Below are 18,564 nucleotides of genomic sequence, written 5' to 3' on the forward strand. Positions count from 1 at the left end.
TAATACCATAGGTGTTCTTCGCTCCCCCCAAACAGGCTGTCTCTCAAATTTGGAGGTTATACTTAAAAGGATGTGACTGGAGCATAGGTAGGAGTATGAGGCAAGGACTCAGGTGGAAATAGCCTTTTAAAAGGGACACATTCTGGGCATCAGGGTGGCTCTGTTGGTTAAGCACCTGCCTTTGGCTTAGATCCTGATCCTGGGGTCCTGGGATGAAGCCCTGCATCTGGCTCCCTGCTCAGTGGGGAGCCTGCTTCTTCCTCTGCCCCTCCCCTAGCTCGTGTACTCTATCAAATAAAAATAAATATCTTTTTTAAAAAATAAAAGAGGACACATTCTAAACTAGCAAAGAGTTGAAATAACACCATTTCCATTATTGCAGGGACCATGGTAGACAATTCCCCCCCCATAAAGCAGATAACCAAGAGATTTCAATGCTTAAGAGGACAGAAATCCAAAACAACGCTTTTAAGAGGGTCCTTGGTATAAATTGCTATTGATTTTTTAAAATTATGCTGTTTTCTGAGAAAGACCAAAAAGTAACATTTAAGAAGCAATGTCCTCTGCCCTTCTCACAGAATGTTCAGAGAGGGAGCAGTTCAGATGGGAAGGGGTAAAGAATCCTAGGTTTTCTGATAGATTTGCCCAGCTGATATGCCACTAGTGCATTCCCTTGAAATCCCAAAGTATGATATTAAAACTTTGTTAACTTTTTAAAAAAATATTTGAGAGTGAACCAGAGATAGCAACAGAGTGCACAAGCCAGGGAGGAGAGAAAAGCAGGCTCCCCACTGAGCAGGGAGCCCAATGTGAGGCTCTATCTCAGGAACCCCAGATCATGACCTGAGCCAAAGGCAGACACTTAACTGAGCAAGTCATCCAGGCACCCCTGTTAACTTTTTAAAACAAAAAATGGACATGCGTTCATTTTAAGACCCAAATGCTGCATCTAGCCTACAGAAAAGTGAAAGCCTCTCAAGGCTTTCTTCACAGCCCGTTCCCTTTTCCAGAGGTAATCCCTGCTAAAAGCTTCATATGTCTATTTCCAAACATATTACTATATCTATTATTACATACTCACAAAAATTTTTAAAACTAGGACAAGGCCATAGCTATTGTTCTGTGGTTTGCTTTCCCGTGCCCCTCCCTTTTTAAAAGATTTTATTTATTCATGAGAGAGAGAGAGAGAGAGAGAGAGATAGTCATAGGGAGAAGCAGGCTCCATCAGGGAGCCCAATGTGGAACGAGATCCAAGGATTCCAGGATCACACCCTGGGCTGAAGGCAGGCGCTAAACCACTGAGCCACCAAGGATTCCTGCTTCCCCACCTTAACACCACATCTTTCTTTTCTTTTTCTTTTTTTTTTTTTTTTTTTAAGATTTTATTTTATTTGACAGAGAGAGAAAGAACACAAGCAGGGAGAGCAGCAGGCAGAGGGAGTGGGAGAAGCTGGTTCTCCACTGAGCTGGGAGCCCAATGTGAGGCTCTAACCCAGGGTCCCAGGATCATGACCTGAGCAGAAGGCAGACACTTAAGCAACTGAGCCATCCAGGTGCCCCACAACACATCTTTCTATACAGCAGAATATCTAAAACTACTCTTCCTACCATTTAAGACTGTATCAAAATTCATACTCTGGATTGTCATAGTTTCTTATTCACAATGCCATAAAAATCTATGTCTAAACCAACTAATAGTAGTTGGATGGTAGGAGTGGCCTAGGATTCATTCTATTTGGGAATGCTTCATCGCCTAGCCAAGTGCTTTCTCATGCTGCTCCATGGTGTCAAGGTTACTAGAGCAGAGAGAAAAGTCTACTGGCTTCTCTAAAGCTTCTGTGCCTTTCCACATGATCAGTATGGAAGCTGGACAGGCATGACATGCAAATAGAAGATTCAGTCCAACCAGACACATTAAATTGGGGAATGTATGTATACGTAAGGAAGGGAGGCCAATCAGGTATTTAGGGAAAAAAACTGGTAATGATTTGAAAATATCAAAGTGAGATTAAGTCCCAGAAAACAAAGTCTTTGAGGCAAGAGAAAAGACGATCCTTACAGTTTAATGCCAACACTTCTAAAGCTATTTAGACTGACAAGAAATATTGGGAATGCTTGTGAGAAAAGCAGTGAGTTTAAAAAAAAAAAAAGCTTGTTGAATCTGAGAGTCTTAAACTTCATTTTATCCAAAAAAATTTTTTGTTGCTAAACTGGATAAAGAATTAATCTATGCAGGTTTCCTTTTAGTACAGTTCCAAAGTAAATGGATGATATCTAGGGAGGCCTGGGTGGCTCAGTGGTTGAGCATCGTCTTTGGCTCAGGGCATGATCCTGGCATCCCAGTTTTGAGTCCCATATCGGGCTTCCTGGGTGAAGCGGGCTTCTCCCTCTGCCTATGTCTCTGCCTCTCTCTGTCTCTCTGATGAATGAATAAATAAAATCTTTTAAAAAATGGAAGATATCTAATACATACAGGTATTTTTAAAAATCTGACTAAATTTGGAGGGAGATGACAAGAATTTAGTGGGCTTTTTTCCCCCTATTTTCATATTGAACTCAAGTGTAGTTCAGCTCAGTTTCTTCCAGGAGTCATTTTCCCTAAATGATGCAGAGATGATGCTAACTACAAAATTTGTCATTGGAGGAAACAAAGTAAAATAAATAAAGTTTTAAAATATTTTAAAATCAAAGGCTTTCTCCTTTGAGAAAGGACCAACTGTAAAGACCAGGTGGAAGGAAGAGGTTAATTAGATGGGAGGAGCTGTGAAGCATTTCAAAGGAAAGCCTATGAAACATAAAGAAAAAAAAATGAGCTGCCATCTTTAAAAACCTTCTGAAATGTACAGAGAATCTTAATGGTTACAGCTAAAGGCAGGGCACATAGATGAACAAAGTGTATGGTCTTTTAGATTTACTCAGTGTTGAAGAATGTATTGCTTTGCATCTGGAAATCTTTGTCACTCATGGTACTTTTCTCAGAGAACAAACTGCGAATACTTTAGGCAAAAGATTGGATAATGAAACCAAACAATTACACTCTACACAGCTTTGTTTTATCTCATCCCAAAAAACATTATGTGGTCCTCTTCTTCTCCAGGACCATTGTTTTAAGACAGTAACACTCAGCCTATAGATCTTATAAAGGATGCTAGAGACCACCTCCAGCACAGGGCCTGGGCTTTGTTGAATAGACTGGGCTCAGATCCCAGCCCTGCAATATTTACAGCTACATATTCTAATTACCCCAGCTATTGACAGACTTTAAGACATGGAGATAATAGTAGTTCTTACACAGAACTACTGTGAGGATTCAATGGAAGAATGCATGTACAATATGTGGCACAGGGCCTAACACACTGGATCTAAAAACGAAAGCTGTTAGTGAAAGTAACTAAATAATCTGGGATATGGGGACTCTGGAAAAAGACCTGATTTAAGAGCACTAAGATAATCAAAGAAGTTATCTTTTCTAGTTCTCATCTACTCTGTACTAAAATAATTTTTACTTATCTACACATTTAGACAAAGAACCCTGGAAGGGACTGTAGCTTAAGCATACCAAAGGTGATGATTGCTTAGGTTCTTCTTAAAATGCAAATTCCTGGTTCTAATTTTCATCAGAATCAAAATTTCTAGGATGTGACCCAAACAAGTGTCTTCTTAAAATTCTCCAGTTGATTCTGATAGTGGCTGGGTCTGGAAATTATTGTGCCATAAAATCTGACCTGTCACAACAGGCAGGACCTACTGACTGAATGAAGGGACAAACTGAAACAGTAGAGTGATTCATCTGCAGTCAAAACAATTAATCTCCCTTTCCAGAAAATTGAACTAAGACTTTCTTTGAACATAGCCTTTTGGAGAGGGTATCCAAAAAAACCCATTAGAATACCGTTATATCCATTAATGATTGCATATAGTACATATCAACACAGTGAATAGCTCCCTATATTTCCCACCAGATCCACCCTATGAAGAAGCATCATAATAAACTGAGATGCTACCCTGCTTATGGGTAATGCCATTCAACTGTTGACAGGCTGAATAGAATGGAAAATGAATAAGAATAGAGATTATATAAAGGCAAAATATCTCAAATACCTATATACTTTCCCATAACTTTGAAGACTACTTAGCATTAGATGGTCGGAGTCTCAATTTTGAGAAAAAAAAAAAGTCACATAATTTAAATAGACACAATGCTTAGATATGTGGCTGTAGCAATCAACTGATTATAATGATACCGCTGGAAGCCACTGCTTACTAGAGACACTTTTAACCATCTAAATGGTAATGCTTTGTAAATCATTATACTGTTCATAGACATTTTGCTGCAGGGGCATAATTATAATCAAGCATTTCCTCTTACAAAAGAAAGTGAAGACTATTTTTTTTAAGACTATTCATTTCTATATCACTTATGACTTATTCGATTTTTACATTTTATCTACTTTAAAGCTGCTTTGAAAGGAAAAAAAATCAAACGGGCTCTCAGTAAGTTTAGTATTAAAGCGGTGAGGTCTGGTACTCAACACATAGACCTCTACCATCATAAACAGCTCACCACAGAGACATCTGGCCAACTGGTCTAACCCTGTCTGACAATGGTCCAGGAATCAATGATTCATCTCTTCAAATATTTGCTTGCATTCAATCATAATACAGCTCAGTGGCATTAAGAATGCTCTCTTTTCTCTGAAAATAAGACTTCAGAATTATGCTGCCAAAAAAGAAGAAGCTGGTTAAATGAATAGCCATAGGAAGAAAAACCAAACTTTGGGCATGAAATTACTATTGCTGTCATCCTTCCCTCATCATTACAAAACAGTATTACAGGATGCAGTAATTTTTTCCAATCCACTACCCAGTTCCCGAAGACTAAATCCCACAGCATGAACACGTAATACACTGGAAATTTTAATGGTTTTCCTTCATTGGAATATGTTTTGGACTTTGTCCTAAGGTAGTGAATGTATTACTATACATTATATAGTATATATACTATATATTATAGCTTCTAGTGTCATATTTAGTGCCCCCTCAACATTTAATTATGAACAATTTCAAACATACAGAAAAGTTGAATTTTACAGTGAACACCTAGATACCCACCATCTACATTCTTTTTTTTTTTTTTTTTTTTTTTACCATCTACATTCTAACAATAACATTTTACTCTACTTGCTTTATCACACATCCATCCATCTCTATCCATCATCAGTCCATCTAATTGGTTTTGATACGTTTCAAAGTAAATTACAGACATCAGTATACTGTCCCCTAAATCATTCACCGTGCATATCACAAACTGGACTTCAATATGCTTTGTTTTTCTTTTTTTTTTTTAAGATTTTATTTATTTATTAATGAGAGACACGGAGAGAGAGGCAGAGACATAGGCAGAGGGAGAAGCGGGCACCCGGCAGGGAGCCCGATGTGGGACTGGATCCCAGAATCCTGGGATCGTGCCCTGAGCTGAAGGCAGATGCTCAACCACTGAGCCACCCAGGCATCCCTCAATATGTTTTTAGAGGTTAAATTTACATATAATGAAATATATAATCTTAAGCATATATGTGCCAAATTTTGTCTAATGCATACATCCATGTAACTCAAACCTTATCAAGGTAATTCATGGGCAGCCCCAGTGGCGCAGCGGTTTAGTGCCGCCTGCAGCCTGGGGCGTGATCCAGGAGACCCGGGATCGAGTCCCACCTCGTGCTCCTTGCATGGAGCTTGCTTCTCCCTCTGCCTGTGTCTCTGCCTCTCTCTGTGTCTCTCATGAATAAATAAATAAAATCTTTTAAAAAAAAAAAAAGGTAAGTCTTACCCATAAAACATATTTCCTTTTAAAATATTCTATAGGACACACCAAAGATCACCATTTTTTTTTGCTGAAGATTGTGTTTAAATGAGGAAAACTTGGGAGGTTAAGATTGATTGTTAGCACAATAAGTGGATAAGAAAAGTATATTATATGTCAACGGTATACTCTTGAGTTGAAACAGAAACCACCTGAAGACATTTTAACAAGTGTGTTTTTGTCTTTAGACTCTAAGGCATCTGATATTTTCTAGCAGGCAGGGGAGGGTGGGGGTGAGGAACAGGGGGAAGATTGTGAAATATTTTGTTGGAATTTCACTTTTCCCCCAAATAGAATAGCAGCTCTGATAATAAGATATTTTACCATGTCACCTAGGTGTACAAAACTATCTGCAGTGGCAAAGCTACTTGAGGTCTAAGCCACACAGGGTACTATTATCCCTGGGATTGTAACTAACCTTCATGTTGTCTGAGAAAAGCACTGTGTGATTCTGATCTTTCTGCTATGTGCAGAAGTTAAAGTACCTCTTTGGGGCCCCTGGGTGGCTCAGTCAGTTAAGCATTTGTCTTTAGCTCAGGTCATGATCGAACAGGGTCCTGAGATCTGGCTCCCTTGCTCAGTGGGGAACCTGCTTTTCCCTCGGCAACCCCCCTTTCTCCATGCTGGCTCTTGCTCTCTCTCTCTCTCTAAAATAAATAAAATCTTAAAAAAGAAAAAAAAGAAAAAAGAAAAAAGAAAGGAAGTACATCTTTGGAGGGAATGCAGTTAATTTTCATGGTTGAGCTGGTACAGAAGGGTTATCTGGAAAAAGCTTCTCCTATAATGTTAAGGGCTTTTTAACTCAGTAGCAGTGTTGTCTGTGGTCAGGTGAATTTTATTTTATATATATACATTTTTTTTTTTTTTAGCAAAACAAATTACAGAATATAGCCCTGACCTGAAACGGTACAAAGGATAAAAGACAAATCCTTTTAGCATTCAAAAAAATGTAACAAAATTTAGGGCTGGGATAGAGTAAGGAATTTCCAGAAGCAAATAATAGTAAAAAAGGAAAAGTAACTAATACTTGCCTGGTCTCAAAGACTGAAAAATTTGCCTTGAACCCAGAAAGGAAATACTATGAAAGAATTGAGGTAAGAGCCAATGATGGCTACAGTACAGAGGAAAAAACAAAAACAAAAACAAATGTAGGAGTCTACACTATTTGCGATTCTCCCCCCTAGGAAGCCAGATAACAGGAAATCATAAAGATCTGTTATTCAAAGACATACATGATCCACAAATGGAGGGGAAAGGACTTTACTACCACAGAGAACTCTTTGCTATTAAGAAAACAAAATGCGTCAACAGCATGAATAGCAACACTTTTCTTAAAGAGATCTACTTAAAGCAGTATCTGAAAACACTCCATTGCACACTCAACTGGATACCTATTAGAAACTAACAGGCAGTCAATAAGTATTTTAAGTGAATTTATTCTAAAATCGGTAAAAATCGAGTGTTTCCAAAGGAGTTATCACTTTGAAAAACTCAAACAACGTCATTCAATAAATATAAATCCAATGCTTATGCCAGGCACCAAGCAAAGATGAAAAGTGGTCCCTCATGCTCTTCACAAAGGGAAGGACAGCAACAGGCAACATACTGAGTGCCCGATCCATAATGCAGTACATGCCATAGAAGCCTATGGGTAAAGCATCAGGTCCACTAGGTGGAGGCCTCTCCCTCTACCATTTTTCCAGTGGAAAAGAAACTTAAGTGACTTTCAAGTATCTCTTACAAGCATGTTTTTAGGTGACTATATACACCAGCGTTAGCAAAAGGGTAATGGAAGATTTATGTCTGTGCTGCTATACACTCATGTCTTAAATTATAAGCCAAAACATCATTGGTGCAAATATTCCTGACTGCACAGTGAAAGGTTAACCAAAAGCCCAAAAACTAAACTGATAAAGATGAAGCTAATAGCAACTTCAAGGGGGATGCAGGAGAGGAAGCACAATGGGAAACTAAGATCCATTTGAGACAATACTGAGGATGATCCTAAATAAGCATCCTTCCTGAAATATGGCAGGAACCCCAATTCTGCATATGACATGTAAGAAGCTCTGTACTGGTGCCAAGTTTCCCAGGACAGACTCTGGGAGACAACAGTAAACTCTAATGTTACACTAGTTTTGGTTTATGAATACCATGTTTCAGTAATTCTTAACAATTCACTTGGCAGGTTATTAATAAGTAGCCCTGAGGCATATGTAAGTATGAACAACTATGAAGCAATAAGAACTGAAAAAAGAAGCTGTACTTCTCACAAAGAAGGGTGGAGTGGGAGCCATACTTGGAGAGTCACTGCATTAGGGAGCCCAGGAGAGGAAACTTAACTCTTCAGGAGCTAGAAGGGGTAAGAAAAAACTCAACACTGAAACATTAAACTGAGGTAATAATAAACTTGCCAAGTAAGGTATTTCAAACCTTCTATTTGATGTGTGTAAGATCCATGAAATTATGCCAGGAAATTATAATTTCAAGCAGCAAGAAAGCTACATGCAGGGTTCATTCATTAGCAAACTTAAAATATGCACCAATTCTTTGCTTTTTCCAATGCATTCTTCATTTTCAAAAGCCCTGAAAGGGAGAAAGGAGGATATTCTCTAACAGCCAGCCTCTATTTGTAAAATGTTTGCCTCATTTAGCCTTGTATATATCACACAATTATATACAGTTATCTATAGTTAAATATGCTTTTACATATTTAATCAGCAAGCACTCTTTTGAAATGGACACAGTAAAATTTAACAATATGTACCTTTTTTCCTAATCATATTTCAAAAGCTTACTTATTAAATAGATAAACCAAAGGGAAAATATTCATTCTTTTACACTCCTAAAATTGTGAAAGTCTCCTTCTAACCATTGTGGCTAAGACTTAGCATTCACTATTTCCTGTTCTGTTTCAATTTTCTAAATTGTACACAGGAAAAAACTATCCACACTCAATGGTAAATGAAAGAATGCCAAATATTTGAAGAGAAGCTGAACTGATAGTTTACTACCCCAAAGCAACTCTTTGAAATAGAGTGCTGGTCCCATTGTGGTTCCCATCCGTGGCGCCTAATGATTTTCCATTCACTTTTCAGCCTTGTGACTATCACACCTACTTTTCAATATCCGACCACAAAGCGGAACACTTCCAATTTAAACCAGTAATAGTCATTACCCTCCTTAGGAATTCCTAATAATTTCTCAAACTGTATAGATATTAGAGTATCAAGGTGAGTTGTATTTTAAAGGATGCAAAGTGACTTCTCACTTCATTAAAAAAATTACTTCCCATAATTTTTGTAATAATTGACAGACGGACTTAAACTCACGAGTAGAAACAGACTGTTGTAAATGCATTTTAGGAACACACAACAATTTGTTATTCTCTTGCCAAAACATACTGTAGAGTTGTTGTGTTTCCCTATTCACTATAGAATAATAAACTTTTACACACAATGCTATGCTTTTTATTTCCTCTTGATTCTTGGCCAATTCACTAAGGGAAAAGTCATTTTGTTGACAAATCAGAAAAAGTCCACACAGAGTATGCTGGAACACTTCCTAATTAATAACTTAAAAATAATCATGGAGTACAGAAATAATGAAGGGTTTGTGAAAACAGCAAAAGCAGGACAGAGGCATTAAGCAGTAGGTCAGGACAGCATGTATCCTGGGAAATCAGGAGTTCATAAAATCACCAGTTTGTTTTTTTTTTTTCTTTACGACCCATGGAATACAAAATTAGAAAAACAGGAAATGCAAGCCAGCTTTTTGTAAAGAAAGAAACCCAAAGAACAAAAACAATCACCGAAAAACCAAACTTGAAAAATCACAAATCACCCAACATTTGGACAATCAGCTCTAGCAAATGCCAGTAACCAAACGTTAGGAACATGTCATACATGGACACAAGTATCATAACCTCATAGGGGGAGCTACAAAGCAAGATGTCATTCCAGGAAATGCAAATTATATATATGGTGAGAAATTAAAGAGAACCACTGTGGAAGAGAAATTTAAGATCAATTGGTAATGTGCCTCATAATCCGTCGTTTGAAGTCACCATAGAACACAGAAAGGCATAATAGTCACGGGAAAAAAAATAAAAAGGTCTCATCTACAAAATCACAACTGAGGAGAAGGACGATATTCACTACATGTAGATACCCAAAGGTCACGAATACACACACACACACACACACACACACACACACACACACACAAGGGAAAAGGGAGGGGGGGGCGGTGGTGGTTCATAATTCTGAGATCAAATTTCAGCCGTCAGAGAAAAACTTTCTGGAGGAAAAGATCATATTATAGGGCTACCTCCTGCCAGCACCATCAGAAGTTCAAAGTCAATTAAAAGTCTGGGAGCAAAAAACCGGAAACCCCTGCCCTCCCATCTGAAGCAGGGGTTTAGATCCTGGTGTGACCTAGAAAGGCCCGAACCTGGAGGTTCCCAGTACAACATGGCTCCCAGCACCATAGGTGATCAGCAACTGTATTAATGCTAATCCCCTACACCTACATACTGCTTTACAGTTCAGGAAGTGCCTTCACGTCCATTCCTCACCCCCTGTGGTGGCAGAGTCGCAGTCCTCCGCTTTCACACGGCTTGTAGCTCGTCAGGTCTCTCCACACACCGTGCCGTTTTACAGAAGGGGCGCAAGAGACCAATCTGCTCTCCTAAGATCCCGCCCGCGGCAGGCGAGGGGCCTGGGCCACTGTGGGGCTCGACCGAGTCACTAACACGCACAAGACACTTCCAACCTCGGAAAGTTCAAAGTACAGCACTCCAGGGGGAGCAGCCCCATTCGGACGGCTCCGCAGACTGCAACTGCACCGGCTCGGCGAACCCTCTCCGAGAGCCTCGCTCTGCCTCCTCCGAGACAGGGACGCCGAGGCGCCAGGTAGGAACCGAAGCCTGTCTAGAGGCACCCGAGGGTGCCGCTGCGACGGGACGGACCCGCGTCCCCACCGCCCTGCCCTTGCCGCTGCCCCCTCCCCATTCCCCGCCCGGCTTTCCGGAACCGCTCAGCCACCGCCTCGTCCCAGGGCCCTTCCCCTTCTTCACATCGGGCCTCCCGAGTAAGAGAATCCGCTCGCTCTGGCCCCGCTCCCGGTCCCTCTCCCCGCGGGGCCCCTCCACCCCAAGGCATTTCTGCGTCTCCCGGGCAAGGTCCGACTCCCGTCCGTGCCGCCCCAACCTTAAACTCCACAAAAGAAACCCCTCCCCAAGCCTCCTCCGGCTACCCCTTCCGTCCAGGACGCTCCTGAGGAGCACCCCTAGTATCCGGAGCCTCCCCAGAGCTACCTGCCTCTCACCTGGGCCCCTTTAGCCGCGGCCTCCTCGGAAGGGCGACCCTCAACAGCCTCCGCCTCCGGCCACGAGCCCCCTGGAGGGGGAACACCCTCTTCCAGGTGCCTCCTCAGGCGCCCTCGGCGCGGCCTCAGTGGAGGACCTCGGGCTGTTTCCTGGGCTCTGCCCAACGCCACTCCCTCCCGGGCCCTCACAGAACCTGCCCTGGCCCCCGTCGGGTCTCCCCAGCGCAGACTCGGGCGGCTGTTCCCCTCCCTCACCGACGTCCCCAGCCCTCGGACTGCCCCCCGCTCCGCGTCCCCACTGGTTTCCCAGAGCAGCGCGGCCGGGCTGTGGCACTGACTTCTCCAGCTCCCGGGCCCACCCGAGGGAGGGGGCGGCGGCGGCAGCGGCGCGACTCCTTTGTGACAGGTCCGAGAGAGCGGTAAAGATGGACGCGAGGCCACGGCGCTGCCATTACGCGCTGGGCCCACCCCCGCTTCGCACCGCCCCTGCCCTCCCTCGGTCCCCTAGGAAACGCCCCTTCCTCGGTGGCAAGCCCTCTCCCTGGAAGCCAATCGTCTCTCAGGAACGGTGCCACGTGATCACACGCTCCGGCCCGCCCCCCAAGCGCGAACTGGCCAATCCTCTTGCTGAAGTGGGAATGGCCCAATCAAGTCTCTCCGCCTAGCCTTCGGGACACCGGATTTCCATCTGTCCCCTGGGAAGAAAGAGAGGTGCGGATTGGGTTACGCCGCCGGAAGCGGGGCGGAACTTTGTTGTGGCGGTGAGGAAGAGGAAGCCCTGAAGGGTCAAAAGGAATACAAAAGCAAAGGCTGTTTTCTTTCTTTTCTTTTTTCCTTCTTTCTTTTTCTCCCCCCCCCCCCCCCCAAAGAACGAGTGGCCTTAGCGGTGGCGGTTTGGGGTGGGCGCCGCCGAGGTGAGGGGGTCTCGCCTCCCGCACGCTGGTAGGTGAGTGCGGCCTGGGCCCTGGTCTGGCGGAGAGACCCGGGCTCCAGCTTCTTCCCTGAGGACACGGGGGGCTACGACTGGTGTGAGGTATAGGGCCAGGCCCGCCCTCAGTCTGCGCCCTCGCCCAGTCTTCTGAGTCACTGGGGTCAGGGGCTTGCTGGGGCCCAGCCAGGGGGCAGCCGAGGGAGCCTGCGGTAGGGCATCCCAAGCGGGATGTGGGGCAGCATCCCGACCCCTTCCAGCGGTCTCGGGACTTCGGGCCTCTTCCTGGCTCTCTTCCACCGTTTCTGCTAAGTGGGGCCACCCCCCAGGCTCCAGGTGCGGGCCGGGCTCCTCAGGAAATGTGGGAGTCCCTGGATGGAAATGGTTGAATCCCAGAACGCAAGTGTAGGATGGGAAACGCATTTCTTATGTACCATGTACCGTTTGCTGTGCTCAGTGCAATTTCTTCTAATAGATAACAAACCAGCGTGCTCGTTTTGGAAAAAACAAAAATAAAACCCCAAAAAACAAAACCCAAAACCAACCCTCCCCCCCCCCCAAAAAAAAACCAACAAAATAAACAGCTTAGGAAACTAAGACCATGGGTGGAATGATCTTGTTTGAAAGTTGCCCACGTGAATGTCTGTGCACACAGGTGTGAAGGTGGAGACCTACTAAGAGCAGTGGTTCTTAGCCTAGTAGAAAATACGATCTTCTGACGTCCATTTAAATACAGATTCTCTGACCCTACCCCCCAGATAATCTGACTGAGTAGGTCTGGAGTTGGGACCCAGGGAAGCCAGCGCGTTTGCGCCTGGTGGTCAGAAATTCCAGTGACCTGTTGTGTATCAGCTGTGAAGAGCTGTTCATCTTCAGCTGTTTGGCTTATTGATGAGTTAACAGGGACCCCATAAAATGGTTTGGAGGGCACTGCTTCTGAAGTCCTTGAAAGGAATTAGTGTTTATACTCCTTTTTGATACAAGGAATTGAGCTGAGATAAAGGCAGCTTTCACAGTCTTTCAACTAGAGCATGAGAGGAGCTGTTAGCAATTTCTAGGAGTCTGAAAGCAGAGGCTGGCCACTTATTTTTCTCAGCTGACGTGTTGGTGCCTTAATCCCTTACAACCAGGAAGAACAACGTCAAGACCATTTACGTGGTTAGCAGCCTTTCCTTTCACCTTCTAAGAGTCTTGATGTTTGGTTAGAGTTAAGCTGCTACCTCATACTGAAAACTGCATTGCTGGTAAGTGAGGTTATTGAAGTGTGTGGTTCCACCAGAGGCTCAATCATACTGTAATTATACCTTTGAGGCAGCTGAATCAAACAGCTTCATTGTGCTCCCTCTTGATCACCTTTTGAAAATTCTTTGTCTTCAATTCTTAAATATGGTCAGTTTCATTCTTTATTGTGGTATGTGTTTTAAAGATAGTTCTTTGTTTTTGGTTTTCTGCATTTTCATGATATATCCAACTGTGAATGTGTTTTTGTTGTATTTGGTGTTTATCAGACTTTCAATTTGTGGATTAGTGTCTTTCATTGTGTAAAATTCTTGAATTTATGATCGTATATTGCATAAGCCCCATTGTTTGTTGCCTTTGCTAATTAAACACAGACCTTTTCACTCTAATGTATGTCTCTTACTCTCTTTTTATTTTTCCATACTACATCCTGCATAATTTCTTCTTCATTCTCATATTATTTCTAATCTGTTACGATACCCTTGCACTGAAAACTTAAATTCAGTTATTGCTTTTTTTTGGTTCCTGAGGTTCTGTTTGGTCCTTTTTCAAATATGCCATGCCATTCATTGCTTTACAGTTTCTTATTCTCTGCTGTTAATTTTGAGGCTCAGTTTTTATTTCTTTAAACACAGTAAGCATTTTTTTTATGATGTATGTGTGTTAATCCCACTCTGTGAATTCCCTTTGGGTTTGTTTATTTATTTACTTTAAATATTTATTTATTCATGAGAGAGACAGAGAGAGGCAGAGACATAGGCATAGGGAGAAGTGGGCCCCTTACAGGGAACCTGATGCGGGACTCGATCCCAGGACCCCAGGATCACAACCTGAGCCGAAGGCAGAGGCTCAACCGCTGAGCCACCCAGGTGTCCCCTTTTGGGTTTATTTCTTTTGCTCATTATTCCTGCAGTTTTTCTTTCCACTTCACCTTTACCTTGAGTTCTTTGGGGGGTATGAGGTTCAGATGGAGAAGGAGGTGGTTGTCAGACTATAATCTGTGGATTCCTGGCTTTGACTTTTGTTTCCATTACTTCATAAGGTTATCAGAACAGCAGTTTTCATGGTCATAGAAATCTTCAGTAGAAAAACCAGTTTGAATATTGGGCTTAATTTCTGGTATCACCTTTTCTTGGGTTTTGGCCAAATTTTTTACTATCTTGTTAGCTTTTCTGTTTAAGAATTATTTTATTTTTTTAGATTTTAATTTATTTATTCATGAGAGACGGAGGGGTGGGGGCGGGCAGAGACACAGGCAGAGGGAGAAGAGGCTCCCTGCAGGGAGCCGGATGTGGGATCTGGGACTCGATCCCCGGTCTCCAAGATCATGCCCTGGGCGGAAGGCGGCACTAAACCGCTGAGCCACCCGGGCTGCCCTGAGAATTATTTTAAAAATTTCTTCCATTGTTTTTGTTCTATCATAGAGGTAGAAGATTGGTCTCAACTTCCTAGGCCTCTATTTCTGGAAATTAATGCCTGCTTGCTTTTTTTCTTTTATTTCTCTTTTAATTTGTCTTTAAAATTTTTTTTTTCTTTTTTAGAAGGGAGGTAGGGAGTAGCCAAGGGGGAGAGAGAGAATCTTAAGCAGGCTCCATCCTACAACCCTGAGATCACCACCTGAGCCAAAATCAAGTCAGATGTTTTTTTGTTTGTTTTTAAAGATTTATTTATTTGACACATCGAGAGAGAGGGAGAGTGAGCACAAGCAGGGGGAGCAGCAGGGAAAGGGAGAAGCAGGCTTCCCGCTGGGCAGGGAGCCCAACATGGGGCTTGATCCCAGGACCTGGCATCATGACCTAGGTGGAAGGGAGATGCCCAGCTGACTGAGCCACCCAGGCACCCCAAGAGTTGGATGCTTAACCGACTGAGCCACCCAGTTGCCCTAGCCCCCTTTCATTTTTATTTTGGAATGCAAATTCGTGATTTCAGGGAATTTTGAGTTAAAGATCATTTTTCTCTGTGTACCTAAAAATTCCGCCACTGTTCCCTCTGCAGTGTCACAGCCACTGTCAGTGGTAAGCTTCCCTAATGCTTTTTTCTAGTCTTCCTTTTGTGAACCCCTCAGTGCTTTGCTTCTTTATTATAGCATTTAACTTCCTTCTTCTTTTCCTAAAATTGCTTATGTGCCAACCTTATCTCTTTTCCTGAATGCAAGTTCCTCATTTGCTAAAAAGTGGAGTGCCAGTTGAGCACCTAGCACTCTGCCTTGTACATAATAGATCCCCTGTAAAATTTACTTCCACAATACAACTGAATGAGTTAGTTGGCCTCGTGTGGTTTGTGTACTGCAAACCCTTTTTTCCCCCTTAAGTTCGGTCTTAGGAGTTACACAAAACCTAGTGGGATGAAGGTGTGGGGGGAGTATAATTTAGTGTGTGGGCTAGGTTCCAAAGCCAGCCCAGATGGTGAAACTGTATAATCAAAGCTGCCTTCGAAAATCTTCTAGGGAGGCATCATACTGGATGTAGGTATACCAGCACAGCAAAATTCCAACATGCCCAGGTTTTCTTCCAGCTTTGAAACAGATGCTGTTTTTCTTCCTTTGAGCCTCAGGTGAAGCAGCTGGTTTGCGTTTAGGAGTCATAATGTTTTTTTTTTTTTTTAATACGACTAATATTAGAATCATACATAGTGAGGGAAATGCTTCTACAATGAGAGGCACACATGAATTGGAGAACTGAGGATCAGGCAAGGGGATCAGTATTTTAAGTTCTCATTTTCTTCCAGTGCATAAAGATGAATTCAGGATATAAGCACAAACGATAAGACTGTTCTTGTGCTCTGGAAAGCTAAATGTATATATAGGTTTGCTTTAAAAAAATTTTTTTTAAGATTTATTTATTTATGATAGACACACACAGGGAGGGAGGGAGGGAGAGAGAGAGAGAGAAGTAGGCTTCATGCCGGGAGCCCCATGCGGGACTCGATCCCGGGACTCCAGGATCACGCCCTGGGCCAAAGGCAGGCGCCAAACCGCTGAGCCACCCAGGGATCCCCCCCCCCCAATTTTTTTTTATTGCATGTGTTTTTTTAGATTGCTTGGACAACCAGAAGATTACTACAAATTGCTCTTTATGATAAACATTTTAAATATGAATGAAATTGCTTATGCTGTCCGCTGGTGTTTAGATTCTTTTACTCTCCTTTGCTACTGGAGTATGTTAAATAAGCCTGAGTGTTAGATTGAGGATTACTTTGTCTAGTAATAAGTACTAGTAGTAGTCTTTGTTAGTAGTTGTCATGCCCTGAAGTTTTAAAATCTATAGAGAAAGTCCTCTTGATTTGCATTCCCGTGGCTTGGTAGAAGTGACTTCTGGCCAGAAAGCTACCTGTCTGGAATATAGTAGAGTTTGCCAGATGGCAGATTCCTCTTAATTGCCGTCCTGTATTTTGAAGTCCCATGTGATTTAAATATCAGGGTAAAAATGTTGGAAGAGCAGTACTTAAGTATATTTACTGACAAAAGGAAAGTGGATTGGCCTGTTGTTTTGCTACCCAAAGAGAAGGCTTAGAACACCATAACACAGAAATCTGATTCCCCTTGGTGTATTTTTATACTGCAGTCTATCTAATGCTAGAATTAGGAGGGGGTAGCGGCTGGTGATGTAAACACTTAAGTAGTCTGCCATCACAGAATTCAATTGCATGGGAAACCAGATATCATTAACTTGTATCATGGCACTAGCTAAATGGAATAACTTTTCAAGTCTGCAATAGCAATTAGTTTGGGGGGAGCAATGTAAGTTTTCTATTTTATATGGCATGCGGTATAAGACAGCCCATTTTGTCCCACCAACCTGGAAATTAAATACCACAGTCTCCAGTACAAACACAGGAGTGCAGTGTTTAACAGTTACTTTGGCTTGAAATATAAGAACTTTGTTTTTTTGGCTGTTAAGCAAATTTGAAAACTATGTTCTTTATTTGTGTCGGTTTGAAACTTTTAAGTTTGGACAAAGTGATCTTGGTATGGTTTTGGTTTTCCATGAATTCCCTAATTGAGGAACTTAAATAATCCTTTTTAAAATAGTGTAATGTTTAGTTTGATAATTAAACTTGAATCACCTTGGAAATAAAAAAGCTGTGTGAGTAAATGAAAATTGACAGCGTGTATTCTTTTTACAATTAAGCACACTAAACAAAATTAATATTCCCAACATAAATCCTCTTTTCATTTCTACATGACTCTTTATGGTACCATCCCAGACCCCTGGACTTTGTGTTTTGTTTTTAATTTTTCTAGCAAATGAAGGGAGAAAATTAGAGACTTGTGAAAATTTAGGTGGGTGGTAGGAATTAGAAATAAAGTTTAATTTTCAGTTTTTTCCTGCTTCCAGAAGGAGGTAAATGAGCTGCAGGTACTCATCACCTCTCTTTTGGATAATAAACAACCAATGAAAATTAAGCTCTTGAAAGAAAAATGCTTTGTGTGGGCAACACTTATTCCTCAGTGCAACAGAGCATGTTTTAGTCAGTTGAAATTAAAGGAAAGTAGTGAGTTATTCTTGAGGAAGACATCAATTATATAATATAGGAAAGTGACTTAATTTTTGGTCCTGTGTTTCCAACTGCACAGTTTTTGTCGTGTTTAAATAGAATTCCCTACGGAACATAGAAGCTTGAGCAAATACGTAATGTCTACCATTTTCTGTAACTTTACATTGGATAATACCTCATAATATTCATGTGAGATCATTCTTCCCTGCTTCAATTCTTCAAATCCTCTTCATGGTTGTTTATTCAATAAGCATTTATTATCTGCCTAATATATGCCAGACACTGCTAATAAGCACTGTGAATACAAAGGGCCGTTGGAACAGTTGGAACAAATGATAAAACACAATGGGTAAGTGCTGCAATCAAGTTACAGATTGCTCCAGTAGGGGTGAGAGTAGAAACAGGGAGGCTAATGGCAGGCTATTCCAGTAGTCCTTGCTGGATAAGGTGCCTGAAAAGAGATTAGAAAGGAAAGGATTCTTTTCTTTTTTAAAGATTTTTATTTCTGTTTATTTATGAGAGAGGCAGAGACATAGGCAGAGGGAGAAGCAGGCTCCCTGTAGGGAATGCATGCCGGACTCATCCCTGAAACCCGGGATCACACCTGAGGCGGAGGCAGACGTTCAACCATTGAGCTACCCAGGTGTCCCGAAAAGGATTCTTTTCTTAAAAAAAAAAGGAGGATGGATTAAAAAGAAATAAACCTTAC

The 18,564-nt window shown here is 42.0% G+C and overlaps 2 protein-coding genes across 12 annotated transcripts in view; one reads left to right on the forward strand and one right to left on the reverse strand.

The window, feature by feature from the left end:
• Nucleotides 1-11,674, reverse strand: part of RSPRY1 (ring finger and SPRY domain containing 1) — a 46,426-nt gene extending 34,752 nt beyond the window's left edge. Inside the window, exons 1-2 of one of the 6 annotated variants that reach the window (XM_025448208.3) lie at nucleotides 11,192-11,429; nucleotides 8,297-8,449 (exon numbers count right to left, since the gene is read on the reverse strand). The gene's annotated coding sequence lies outside the window, so the exon portion shown is untranslated. Of the gene's footprint in view, nucleotides 1-4,564; nucleotides 4,721-8,296; nucleotides 8,450-10,439; nucleotides 10,590-11,191 lie in introns of those variants that run through there. The other 5 variants (XM_025448203.3, XM_025448204.3, XM_025448206.3 and 2 more) reach the window with 5 other exon arrangements.
• PSME3IP1 (proteasome activator subunit 3 interacting protein 1) overlaps nucleotides 10,641-18,564 on the forward strand; it is a 61,677-nt gene continuing 53,753 nt past the window's right edge. For 3 of the 6 annotated variants that reach the window (XM_049104103.1, XM_035713623.2, XM_049104105.1), the window contains exon 1: nucleotides 11,697-11,902. The gene's annotated coding sequence lies outside the window, so the exon portion shown is untranslated. Of the gene's footprint in view, nucleotides 10,777-11,696; nucleotides 11,953-13,243; nucleotides 13,364-18,564 lie in introns of those variants that run through there. The other 3 variants (XM_025448215.3, XM_025448212.3, XM_025448213.3) reach the window with 3 other exon arrangements.

Source organism: Canis lupus, chromosome 2, assembly GCF_003254725.2.
Source record: "Canis lupus dingo isolate Sandy chromosome 2, ASM325472v2, whole genome shotgun sequence".
NCBI classification, from domain to species: Eukaryota; Metazoa; Chordata; class Mammalia; order Carnivora; family Canidae; genus Canis; species Canis lupus.